Source organism: Ambystoma mexicanum, chromosome 3p, assembly GCF_040938575.1.
Source record: "Ambystoma mexicanum isolate Mex_15411 chromosome 3p, UKY_AmexF1_1, whole genome shotgun sequence".
Lineage (NCBI taxonomy): Eukaryota > Metazoa > Chordata > Amphibia > Caudata > Ambystomatidae > Ambystoma > Ambystoma mexicanum.
The window spans coordinates 763,363,195-763,375,710 of NC_090925.1; the positions used below are offsets into that span (position 1 = coordinate 763,363,195).

The 12,516-nt window shown below is 44.4% G+C and overlaps 1 long non-coding RNA gene across 1 annotated transcript; it reads left to right on the forward strand.

The window, feature by feature from the left end:
• The first annotated feature begins 1,190 nt into the window (after nt 1-1,190).
• LOC138580831 (uncharacterized) lies at nt 1,191-11,835 on the forward strand. Its single transcript, XR_011304352.1, has 4 exons — nt 1,191-1,296; nt 7,675-7,741; nt 8,056-8,160; nt 10,495-11,835. It is a non-coding gene; the product is annotated as an uncharacterized lncRNA (long non-coding RNA).
• Nucleotides 11,836-12,516: the final 681 nt, after the last annotated feature.

Sequence of the window (12,516 nt, forward strand, 5' to 3'; positions counted from 1 at the left end):
TGCTTCCTCCTGCTCCTTCTCCTTCTTTTTGGCCCACAACTGAAGGGCCTTTAATGTTTAAAGGTCCCGCTCAGATGTGGGTCAATGTAATCACTAGACCGCTCATTAGAGTTTTGCAACTCTGGCTCCCACTTCCTTGTGTTAGTACTAAGAGCATTATGGGACTTGGAGTCCATAATGTTCTTAGTTATTCCAAAATCAAAATCCTCAATTTTACAGGAAGCCATAAGGACTGAAGGATAATTAGGGACATTATTCAGAAGGTACTTCCATTTCTCCTGACCCGAGTTACCTCCCATGTGATCCTCCCGCATAATACCACCACATGGTCAGGATCAGATAGCGGCTACCTTTCCTTGGCCACATGGGAGGGGGTACAGGTCAGGGTTTCTGGGATGGTTACTTCTAATTCATCACACCCAGTCACCACTATAGTGGTCTAACTGCACCAGTACCATGTTATGCCACCATCAGAGGTCCCCAGATATTGGGCAGTGAGGATAGAAAAGGGCATTAGATGAGTGGAAGGGCAGAGGGGGAGAAAGGTTAATCACACAGGAAAGGTTTGTACTGGTAAGGAAGGCAGTGGAGGGTCTGGATGTTGCGGTGATCGTGTTCATGCCTGTAGAGTCAGTGTGCAATGACCCAAGCATAGCACTGATCACAAAAGGATCATTGCATAACGCTCGTGTGAGCAGTTGTCACAGTAGCCATTTTCAAATTATTGAATTCTGAGAGTTCTAATCTTGAGCCAAATTGTATAATAGCTGCGATAACAACTGGTAAGAAGGAAGATCTCGGGTAGGCATATGGCGACCCTAGGATGTATGACCATGTAGTCTCCCTACTGCACAGGCCAAATCCACAATCTCAGTCACATGGCATCACACAACTGTAGACCGGGCCTTCCAATTGTTGTTGCTACCGTCTCAATTTCGAGGCACTTGGGGTGTCGGCACTCTTGAGGTGCAGGCTGCAGGTGTTCTTTGGCAATCCATCAAAACAGTTCCCTCTTGTGCAAGTCTGGCAAGCTCACCAAAGGGTGACATCCTGTGGCAGAGCACACCGCGTGTCTGCCTCGGGGTGATGGAGCATGTGAGACACCCAGGTTTGTTTAAGCAAGTAAAATATTTATTCCATGAGATGTTTGCAAGCATGTGTGAGTCAGGGGCTGAAACTCTGCGTTCAAGATCCGGGTTCTACTGAATAAAAGCGGGTCCCTTCGTCCACTCCATCAGCGATCTCAAGGGAGCATCCCAGACACAGACTCGCACCCCAGAGGAGCACGGGCAAAAGGTGAGGCGCACACTTATTCTCCTTCGACATAATCATGCTCCGTTTTCTTTCTTCAGCTTTCGTTTCCTTCCCTCTCTTTTTAGTGGAATAATTCAGATGTCTCCTTTATCACGGCCTCTCTGCTGGTGATTCACAGACCGGATTAGTAGCAAGGCTCCCTGCTTGCTTTGTGATTCTTCAAGTGTTCACATAGCAATACAGGTGGAATTCATTCGGATATAAATGGGAAAACGGGTCTCCCTGATTGGATACCCATTCTGTCAGTCATGCTTCTTTGCAGGGTCTCCCTGATTGGATCCCTATTCTGGATCCCCATTCTGTCAGTCATACTTCTTTGCGGGGTCTCCCTGATTGGATCCCCATTCTCTCAGTCATGCTTCTTTGCAAGGTCTCCCTGATTGGATCCCCATTCTGTCAGTCATCCTTTTTTGCAGGGTCTCCCTGATTGGATCCCCATTCTGTCAGTCTTGCTTCTTTGCAGACTGGCAGCATAAGGGGTGTAAAAAGCCACGGTGCTTCGCACTGCAATCTGTTTAAACAGCTGTGGAGATGTAGCCCAGGTCAGCAGCAGTCACAGCAGCAGCCTTTTATAAGATAAGCATAGAACTGGAGTTGATGTCCAATAACCCATCTCCACTGTTTACTGTATGTCTGGGTGATGGCCTTAATGCATTTCTTTATTTGGATAATTGTGGAAAAAAACTAGTTGCAACTAGCTTAAATAAAATGGCAATAAGCACAGATACACACACTGCCTTCAAAATATAGAAAAAAACAGAAGGAAATACCCCAAAAATGTATAAATATTTTATTATGTTATGTTCACTAAACCTTTTCACACACACAGAATTACTTTACAATAAAAAGATCATAATTAACAAAATTTGAAAGGGAAATTACAATTATATTGCTTATCCATAGTGCAATTCTTTCTCAAAACAGGCCATGCATAATGCTATAACATTCTAATGCAGTTATCAATGCCATCTGTCTCCCCTCCGATAGTTCACTCCAAACGTAGCCAGAGTTTTGAAAGTACGAGTCATGCACACAACTTTTTAAAACCTAATCTCTTAACAGTCTCGTTGAATCGCATCTGCTTGATAAGTGTTTACGTGTCTCTAATTCAGCTGCGATTTGGCAAAGAAAGCACATTCTGTTACTTTAATCCAGACCTCTGTAGCGACCTTTGCTTTCGAAAGTTCCCAATAAATTAAATGAAATCCTGTATAAATATGGCAATAGTTCTTATCAGGGAACTTGCAGAGGTATTTTAGCAAGATGTAATAAGGGGCAACATTTTAGCGTATTACAAAAATTGAGTGTAGCTTGAAAGTTGGGTTTGTTGATTGCACCCACTTATGTGGCAGCATTTCTTTTACCTTCTGAGGATTGTCAATTAGAAATTGATGTCTCGAGTCAATTTCTACTAAGATCCCATCACAGTCTGCAATAAAATTCGTTACGGTCTTAGATTGACTACTTAACATAGCCAAATTTACATCGATGTATACCGAGTTCTTCGGAGGCTCTAAGATTTTTAGAAATAATTTTAATTTATTTCAACAAATAATCGACCTTCAGTGGGGAATACCAAATTCGTGCTGTGTCAGCACTATAGGTATAGATTTAGGAAGTCTGAAAATTCTTATCCACAAGTAGCCCTGCAACGTGTTTAGTTCCTCCCATTTTAACAGTGTTGATACTTTTAAGCCGTAAGTTAAGGTTGGTAATACTTTGCCCTTATAGAAGTTAATAAGGGGAACAAATAAGTATCTACAATATTTGGCTTTTATCTTTGTAATTTGGACATTCATCAGAGCTAACTTTGATTTTAGTATAATTTGGATGTCTGCAGGTCTGGGGCGTATCATGAATAGGATATCCCAATCATAGTGGGATAGTATATTTAATGGTGTCTTGGCAACAGCCCACCTGAATTTAGATTTGTTTCCTATTACTCTTTGTGATTAGAATCACTGATTTGGTCAACTTAATTTTTAAATTGTTGGTTTGCAATAAACTGATTTAAACCTAAAGAGAGTGTTGCAGACCAATTTGAGTAGCATCAAAGATGACAATTTCATCCACAAACAAGACTGAAAAAATGTGTAACTGGCCACAATTAGGTGATTAAGAGTGGCAATTAGTTAACTCTTCATGGACATCAGCCACATACAGGTTATTCCATAAATCCTGCAGCCTTAAGTATAAACAGGGAACATATGTGTCACGTAGTCATTTGTCATCCCTCGCTGATTATCTCCAACTTGGGAAATTCCCTATATATGTGCAATGATGGGATTGACCTTCTTTATTATGCTGGGCAATCCCTGCAAAATGCAGAACGTGGTGTGAAAGGGCACTCTGGGTTGATCAACAGTGGTGTTGAGGCACGAGACTTTTTGACAATGTCAACAGACCTGTATAAAAAGTTTGGGAAGGAACTGTGAAAGTCACTATGGTCCAAATATGGCCCAGAAGGACGCAGCCTATTCACAGTACTTTTGGTTTATGGTCTTTGGGGGATCAACATCATTGAGCCAGACTTCTAGGAGCTTACTGTGGGGCTCGTTCAGTGTCAGGTTGGCGATTTGGTCGACTGGGCACAACACGTTTCCGGTCCAAGCATCAATGATACATGGCATGAAGCTGCTTGTGGCAGGCAGGCGATGTGCGGGCCAGTGTAGCTCACAAATGATTCAGTGCAAGAATCAAGGCCCAGAACTGTTGCTTGACTGCTGGCAAGCCCACTGTCTTCAGTCGCAAGATGAGTCGTTTCATCTGAACTTCCAAACCAGGGAGGCTTGAAGAGGGGCTTTAAGGGGTTTAGTCACATCCAGAGACAGGGTTCAGGGTACTAGTGCATCAGTTCCAGTAGGCTTTGTCCACACAGCAGTTTTCCCATGAATGTTCCTTGGGGGTAGTAAGGGAGTAGAACTTGCATCTGCCTTCGATAACATCAGTTGTAGTCTCTAAGGGCGCTTTGAAACACAATCTACTTGGTGTATGAGCGCCTTACAAATGCACAATAAATAAATAAATAAACAAAGGAAGAGGAGTTTGGAATAAGCTGTAATCCCAAAAGAGGTCCAATGAAATTCTTCCTGTGATAACCCAAAGATAAATTAAAGAAAGAGGAGGCGCCTCTTGCTTATAAAGGCACAATGTCACAGGGGATTGGTCCAAATCAAGCCTCATTTAAGGGGTCCAATCCAGGCTAATGTAACAATTGCCCTTTGCCTTCTGGCATCACACCCACAGTGCCTTGTCTGCAGGAAATGGGGAGTGGGGAGTGCATGAAGTGCTAGAGAGTCCTTAAGGCCAGCACCCTGGTGTGAGTGTGGCGTTGTTATGTCAGTAATACCTTTGACGCACCAGGTACCCGGAAACCTCCTCTTGTGGCAGATTCCTGTGTGCTGAAGGAAGGTGTTTCCCTTCCTGCATGGGGTTCAAATATGCAGCAACCTGACCATTGTTCCACATAGTAGCTGAGGAGATACTCAGATTAGACCACAATATAAATCAGTCTTGCCACCGCTGGGCCCTGCTCACAGAGCTGACGCCAGAATTATATCAAATTGCTGTGGCTATATAATTGTGTTCTCTTAGTAGTCAGCATGCCAAAACCAGACATGGCTTATATTTAAAGATCTTCGTGCCATCAAACTGACTAAGGCATGCAATTATCAAGTTTGGAAACGGAGGTGCTTATGAGTAAAACGCCACCTTCACCTGCAGAAATGTTGTGTTCCAGCAGCAGTCAGCAAAGTGCATGCAACGTTTGAACCTGCCATGTGCCATGGCAGGGCTGCTCCTGAGGGTGTCAGAAAACTGCATTAGCCAAGGCACATTTTGCACTATAATTTTGGCATGAAGCCTGTATGAAAGGGGGTCTGATTAGCAACAGAATTAATCATATCATTTTATTTATTAGAAATCAAAAAGGCTTCGGTTATACCACCAGATGGCAATTCTCCCACAATGCACCCTTCTGCTATTCTCTGAATCCGGCACTGTGGATGAGAGAGAAGCGTGTGCAATTCTTCTGGCAGTGCTATACCTGGGGGGTGGAGGGGGGGTGGGCGGGGTGGGTGTGTGTGTGTGTGTGTGTGTGTTCCATGTATGTCCTGTAGCCGCACAGCTGAACCAATGATCTGTGCAGTGGTCGAAGTGTACAAAAAGAAGTAGTGGAGCTATGTTCCCTCCTGGCCTTCACTGCTCCCCACAAACCAACATCGCCATGCCCCCTCTCATGCACAATACAAACCCCAAAACACATGTGCCTGCCTTTTAAGAGAATGTCCAGTGCAGTGCACCGAAGTGCAAGTTTCAACTTCCTCCCACACTTTTATTTTAAAATGAAAACATTCCGGAACGGTTTCTTTGTAAAATAAAATTATAGGAACTGTAAAATTCAATTAAAAGAAGTAGAGGAGCACCGCTTCCGACCGCTCCCGCCCACTTCGACCACTGGATCTGTGTGATGGAAGCATGCTAGGAGTGCCCTGCTGCATCTGTCATGTGCATGAAGGAAACATGCACCCCTGCATGCCTCTCCTTCATTTCAGTGCTGCACATGCTGTGATTTCCGCATGTGAGTGAAGCTCAGACTAAGAACAACCTTGTCTCTGTTTTTTGTTTGTTCGGGTGCTTGAACTGCAGCTGTCCATGCATGAGTGAGGGTGTGGGGGTCATGCATGATGGCCTTACTACACCAGCCTGGTGTGGTTATGGTTTTACATCCTGCCTGATATGCTATTTGTTTTTCGTTTTTCGTTTTGGGAGGATAGCTCAGGGCAAGTGCGCTCTCCTTAGAAACAAGACAATGCGGAGCATCACAGATTCGATCCCCGGGTCCACGTTTAGAAACCTCTGGGTATTAAGCGCATTATAAATAACCAATTATCCCACTTGATGTGATTGTATCATAATCCTGCCTGGTGTGGCTACTGTGTCTAATTCCGTCTCGTGTAGTTATCCTGACAGGGAGGGAGATTATGTGTAAACAATAGCGATTTCTTTCTGCTGTTTTACAAAAGAAGGTTTAAACCCTCAGGGGGAAGTGGAGGCCAGATGCATGGCGCATGGGAGACACAGGGCCTGGGTAGTCCTCTGTGGCATTCAGGTGGTACACAGAGGCAGTGTACTGCGGGTCCCCAGTACTGAAAGGGGATCATACTGAGGTTTGCCATCACGAGCCATCTGAAACTGCTGCCAGAAAAAGCCTGTGCTAAGAGCAGGTGGAACCAATTATGTGGGCAGCAAAAGCTGTTTTGTCACATTAGAAGAATGCATAGAAATAGTCTTCTTTAAATGTTCATTAAACTTTGTGGACTTGAAAAGAGAAGCAATGTGTTGAAGGGATAGTGGGCTCAGGTGAGCGTGAACTTTCCCCAGCTCAGAATTCTGAAAGCCCTCAGTCGCCAGGTCTCCTTAGGCCAACATTTGCCTTGTGTTTGCTTGTTTGTCAGCTCAGATGTTTCCCCAGCTCAGAGTTCTGAAGGCCCTCAGTCGCCAGGTCTCCTTAGCCCGACATGTGCCTTGTGTTTGCTTGTTTGTCAGCTCAGATGTTTCCCCAGCGCAGAATTCTGAAAGCCCTCAGTTGCCAGGTCTCCTTAGCCCGACATTTGCCTTGTGTTTGCTTGTTTGTCAGCTCTGATGTTTCCCCAGCTCAGAATTCTGAAAGCCCTCAGTTGCCAGGTCTCCTTAGCCCGACATTTGCCTTGTGTTTGCTTGTTTGTCAGCTCAGATGTTTCCCCAGCTCAGAATTCTGAAAGCCCTCAGTGGCCAGGTCTCCTTAGCACGACATTTGCCTTGTGTTTGCTTGTTTGTCAGAGCAGACGGAGCCCTCCTGTTGTTAACTCTTCTTATACTTTAAATTGAGATGTTTGTAAGACCTCCTGGAACCTGGAGGAGGAATAGGGAAAGGATGCCCCTCCTCTGAACCAATGCTGTCCTTGATGTGCATTTGGCATATGTGGATGTTTTAATTAAAGTATTCACTTTAATGTATTATAAACCTTGTGTAACTCTTTCTCCCATGTTCTGGTGTACATCATTTTAATTCCAGTCTTATACCAATCATGCATAGTTATGGCACTCTCACTCCGGGTGTGGTGCTTGGTGCATCCTTCCTGAACACCCCTGCACCTGTCCTTGGTATGTTCCCATATCCTTGAACAGCTGATAACCTCCTTTCCCAGAAGGCTGCTTTTAGACCAGATGGGACCAGTTCTCTATTCCATCCCCTCTCAACGAGTGTCAGTTCTCTCTTCTGTGGTCGCTCATTGACTCTCCATGCTCTTTCACCTGCCTTTCTGAAACTCTTGATTGGTCTTCCATTGCCCGCTTATTAACCCTCTGTGTCTTCCTCAGAATCGGTCTCCAGACTTCACAATGCAGCTCACAACTGTCCTCGTCCTGCTGGCCTCAATCTATTGCGGTGAGATACTGAACACAAAGCCCCAATTGAATGCATGCAGCCGTACAACCCAGGCAATGTAAACCCTACCAAACAAAGTGGAGTATAACTCCCAGTAGGAAACCCTTGGACCAAGGGTTGGTGCAGTGGGAACGGGCAATCGGTCACTCCCCGGGATTGTTCCCTCTGATGGGTGGTAGATGGGTGAGCGAGATGATCGCCTCACAGGCAGGATCATTCCGTTACCTCTGTCTCTGGGGTTTAACACATTGTGGTCCGGGCCGCTTCTCTCTCCCCCTGTCTCACACTCTTCTCTTCTAATTTCTGAAATGCAGCCTCCGCTATCAAATGCTACAAGGGCAATGATCACAATGTGAAGCCGGTTCAGTGTGACAGCACATACAAGGACACATGTGCAACAACCACCTATTCAACGATTGGTATGTATAAATGTATATAACTGCCATAATGATGTCCCAAAGTATGTTCTGTATCATCTGTATATGTTTAAAGCATGTCATCGACTACAGGGTTCTGAGAATCAAAAGGGAGGGTCGGGACCTCTTGCAGGCCCATAGCAAACTTATTTATTTATTGTGCATTTGTAAGGCGCTTACACAGCAAGTGAATTGTGTTTCAATGCGCCCCAAGATGGCCTGAGATGGACTGATGGCATAATACCCCTACTATAGGTCCAGGGTGTGCGGAGACCCCTTTAGAAAGGAAGGTGGCAGTGTCCACCTGAGAGCTCTAGAAGCTGGCTGGGGTATCTCAATCCAGCTAGGCCGTTTGAAATGAGGGGAGTTATTCAAGAGAGGGCATAGGGTGTGCAAGCGGAGTAGCAGGACGCAGATTTCAGTCAGGGCCTCCCAGACAGATCCTGGGTGCTCATTGCAAGGGACCGTGCACTACCATTCGCAGGGTGCGCCCACAGAATTGAGAACCCTCAGTCCCCTCTGTGTAGGTACTTTATTATTTATTTCCATTTGTATAGCACACACAAGCCCTCAGGCATCAGGGAGCTAGGGTGAACCGGTTATATGAGGCCCTTAGGCACAATAGACAGTATACATAGTTACAGTGTTACAGTCCTAGAGGTACAGAGGGGGCCACACAGAACTGTAAGGTACTGTTATATACACAGCCAATGTTAAGGTGTGAGGATATTCAGGGGCGGAGGCAAAGTTCCACAGCAGTGGTAAGATACAGGGATATGGGCATGTACAGAGTAAGGTAGCGATGTCGTACAGTCCATGAATATGCAGCGGCCGAGGCAAAGTACATCCAAGGGAAGTGGTTGCCTCAGAGATTTAGGGGGGCTGTGGTTTAAAGTATAGAGTAACGATTATCAGAGCAGAATTATCCTTTGGAGATATGAACAGAGCAAGGCTAAGGATATGACATTCTTGGGGGCCCCTGTAATGACCCATCACCTTCCCAAATTTGCTGAAAGTCTTGTCAGGTGATCCATGGGAACAGACACTCCCAACCTAAAACACACGATGAATTCAAACGTAGGCGGACAGATTTGTAGGACAGGCTAAGATGTAAATTGAGGCCAATCTCAGCTCAAATGCAGAAAATATACACAAAATATTGTTCTTTTTCTATATTACCCCTATTAAACTCTATAAAGCTAAGTGCATTGCGACATTGACATATGGGTTTCAGGTCATCAAAACATCCATCCTGTATCCCAATCACTTTAATTCGTATTGGATTGGGTGTACAATCTCTTAACTTTAGTACCATGTTTGATCAACTCAAGTTACTAAGTAAAATACTGGATCCTCGTAGAAAAACCCTTTTTGAAGATTTGCAAGCAGTCTATTTGGCAGGGACATCAATACAGCTTGGGAAAATGAAAAATGAGTGTCTGACTTCCTTGGATGAATTCAATTCTAAGACTGAGGGACCGCTATCTAATCCCAACAGGGTACAACTAATAATGACACTTTGGGATTGGACAAACCAGCATGACGCCCTTAGGAAATATAAGATATACAATCATCACAAACATGCCATAAGGGAAACTAACACACTTCCACTCTGTCTAGTCACATTGCCAATGACAATGTTTCAAACGCTATTCCTGCGATTTTCTTTTAATGACTTGTGCACACTTCACGTCATGGGCTCGGCATGGCCTCCCACGTACTGACAGATAATGTCGTCTTCATACATCTATTGCCAAAGTTAAAAATTAGAAGCACCTTTTGTTGGAATGCGAGGCTACTTATTTGGTTAGATGCCAATGGCTGGAAGGATTTGCCTTTGATTTTAGTCCATACAATGATTACATCTTTTGGGGACGTCGGTTTGGCTGGAATCTAGACGTCGCGTGTTTTAGCTCTCGTGCGAATAATAAAATGCATATGTGCTATGTTGGGTGAAGACTTTTATTATGTATAATTATTTGTGTTATCAATTGTACTTTTATCTATGAATAACTACTATATGTTATATTAGGACATTTTTGTAAGAAATGTTTTAAGGTTTTTTGGCCAACGAAATCACAATGAATAAATTAAAATAAAAGACAATCGTTTCGGGCATATGTGCAGTAGTAGTGTGGTCATAACAGCTGTAGGGGAGTTTTGGGGGTCAATATGATCGGGGTTCGCAGATGCTGAGAATTCTGGGCAACGTCTGCTAGACCAGGGGAGAGCCAGCTGGTTGTCTAGGCCACAACTGAAGATGTTTGATAAAGTGAACAAACCCAACCCATGAGAAGAACTAAACCCCCCCTTTCTCTCCATCTCTCACATGCACAGACTCTGTCACCCGAGGATGTGCCTCGCACGAAGAGTGTAAGAAGTGGCAAGACGATGCCATTAAGGAAAAGTATCCATATGTGGTTGAATGCTGCAACACTGACCTCTGCAACAAAAAGGGTGACGCCTCAAGCTATGGAGGCAGTGCAGGCACACACTGAAATGCACTGCGTCATCAGACCGAGCCACACTGAGAAGAAAAACCTGGATTCCGCGATCCCTTCAGAGCACCAGCATCACCCGCTACACCCCCTCGGATAAAAGATGTACACATATCCTATTCTACATCACACAGCCCCCAAGTCAAAAACCATACTGTCATCAGTATTTCCCCCCATCAACCCAAAATACATTGAATTAAAAGTGGATTTGGGAGATAATCCATTTGGTCATCTTCAAAACGTCAACGGCTAGACCAATAACCTTCCCATATGGGGATATCAACCACATATTGCCCTTCCTATCAGTCTCATTGTACTGCCATGATATCACTTCCTCCCACTTAAGGTGCTGCAAAATGGCTTCCCGTACTGATTTATTTAGAGGCAGCCATTTTGTGGAAACCCCTTTACAGGCCATGCAGGCTCCATAAAATGGTTGCCAGTACTGGGGTATCAGTACGGGTCGGGTGTGGTAGCCCTCTCTGGAGTGAAATGACATAATGAGACGTCATCTTTGCTGCAGTGATATCATTTCCCCATGTAAATGGGAACAAGCGAGTTGCTGGCACACCCCACCTGGTTGGTATGTCAATCTTAAAAGTAAAAATGTGAGCAATTCTGATACATCCCATTTGAAACTTTAATAATAATATCAAACTCGAACATGTAAATAAAATCTTATAAGGATAACATCTGGAAAATACTACTGTCAGCATCAGATCTTTCTGTTGCAGCAAAACCACATTTTGCGAGGAAAAAGAGCCAGTGGGCCAGATGTATCATGCATTTTTCAAAGGGATTTTTCCCATTGAAAAACGCTTCTGTAAATGATGAGGCTCCCTGGGTCCTGCTGTAACCTATTTTAGGCACTTGCTCCAAACAGCAGTAAACCAACTAAACAAACTGTTTGTTATGTTATTCAATTTGATATTGATAGTTCACAATATTTTCATGACAACGTTTGATTTTCCTTTTTGACTCCATGGTCTTAAATGATTCCCTTAATCTTTCCAATGTGCCTTTGAGACATTCCAACCCCCCTCTCTCCTCCTTCCGCCATTATATGTCTGGAGTTCTGAACGAAGAAATATGCGTGGATAATGGAGTTTTTCTCGCTTGTGCGTTGTGCCGGCTGTATAAAGAAACATGAAGTTCACTATTAAAGCATATGGAAAAAAGATGCGCTTCTTTTGTTTGAATGGTTCCGATATTTTATTGGGGAAGGGTGTACATCAGGCCCCACGTTCCTTAGTTAAAGAATATTGGGAGATTGAGTGAATCCGTGTGTCTGTCAGTCAGCCAATCAGTGAGAGGCTTTTACAGTAAACACTTTCCTGAATATATTAGCCGTGAAGGTAAAAGTCACAGACGTGTGGCTGGTTTGGCAGAAGATACAACGCTTTCAAACAGAGGAAACCCTCCGTGTGTAGACACCGGCTCGCTCTGCTGGCGCTGGTGGGTACAGCCTATACCATATAGTGACGGTGCAACGTCCATGCCGTGGTGAGCTATCAAGGCTGCCTCTCCCGAACAGGTGACAAAGCACAGAGTGTTGAGGCCCCGGCTTTGACCCCCCGTGCAGTGGCGTTTCCAGCCTTATACCGTTTATAGACAGATTCTTTGTTCACCACCAACCTGTGTTTGAAGGTGCCAGGGACGCATAGAAATAGCTTTACTGCACCATGCCAACGCTCACACCCTGTGTTTTATGAAGAGCACTGAGGCAGCTGCGCGTCATGGCTTTAGCAGCGCGGGCAAACCATAAATGCAAAACAACACATTTTGATTACATGCTGACACCTTGAAAGTATAACCAAAAGCTCTGATATGTTAAAGTTTTGAATTATTCATCACCACTGGC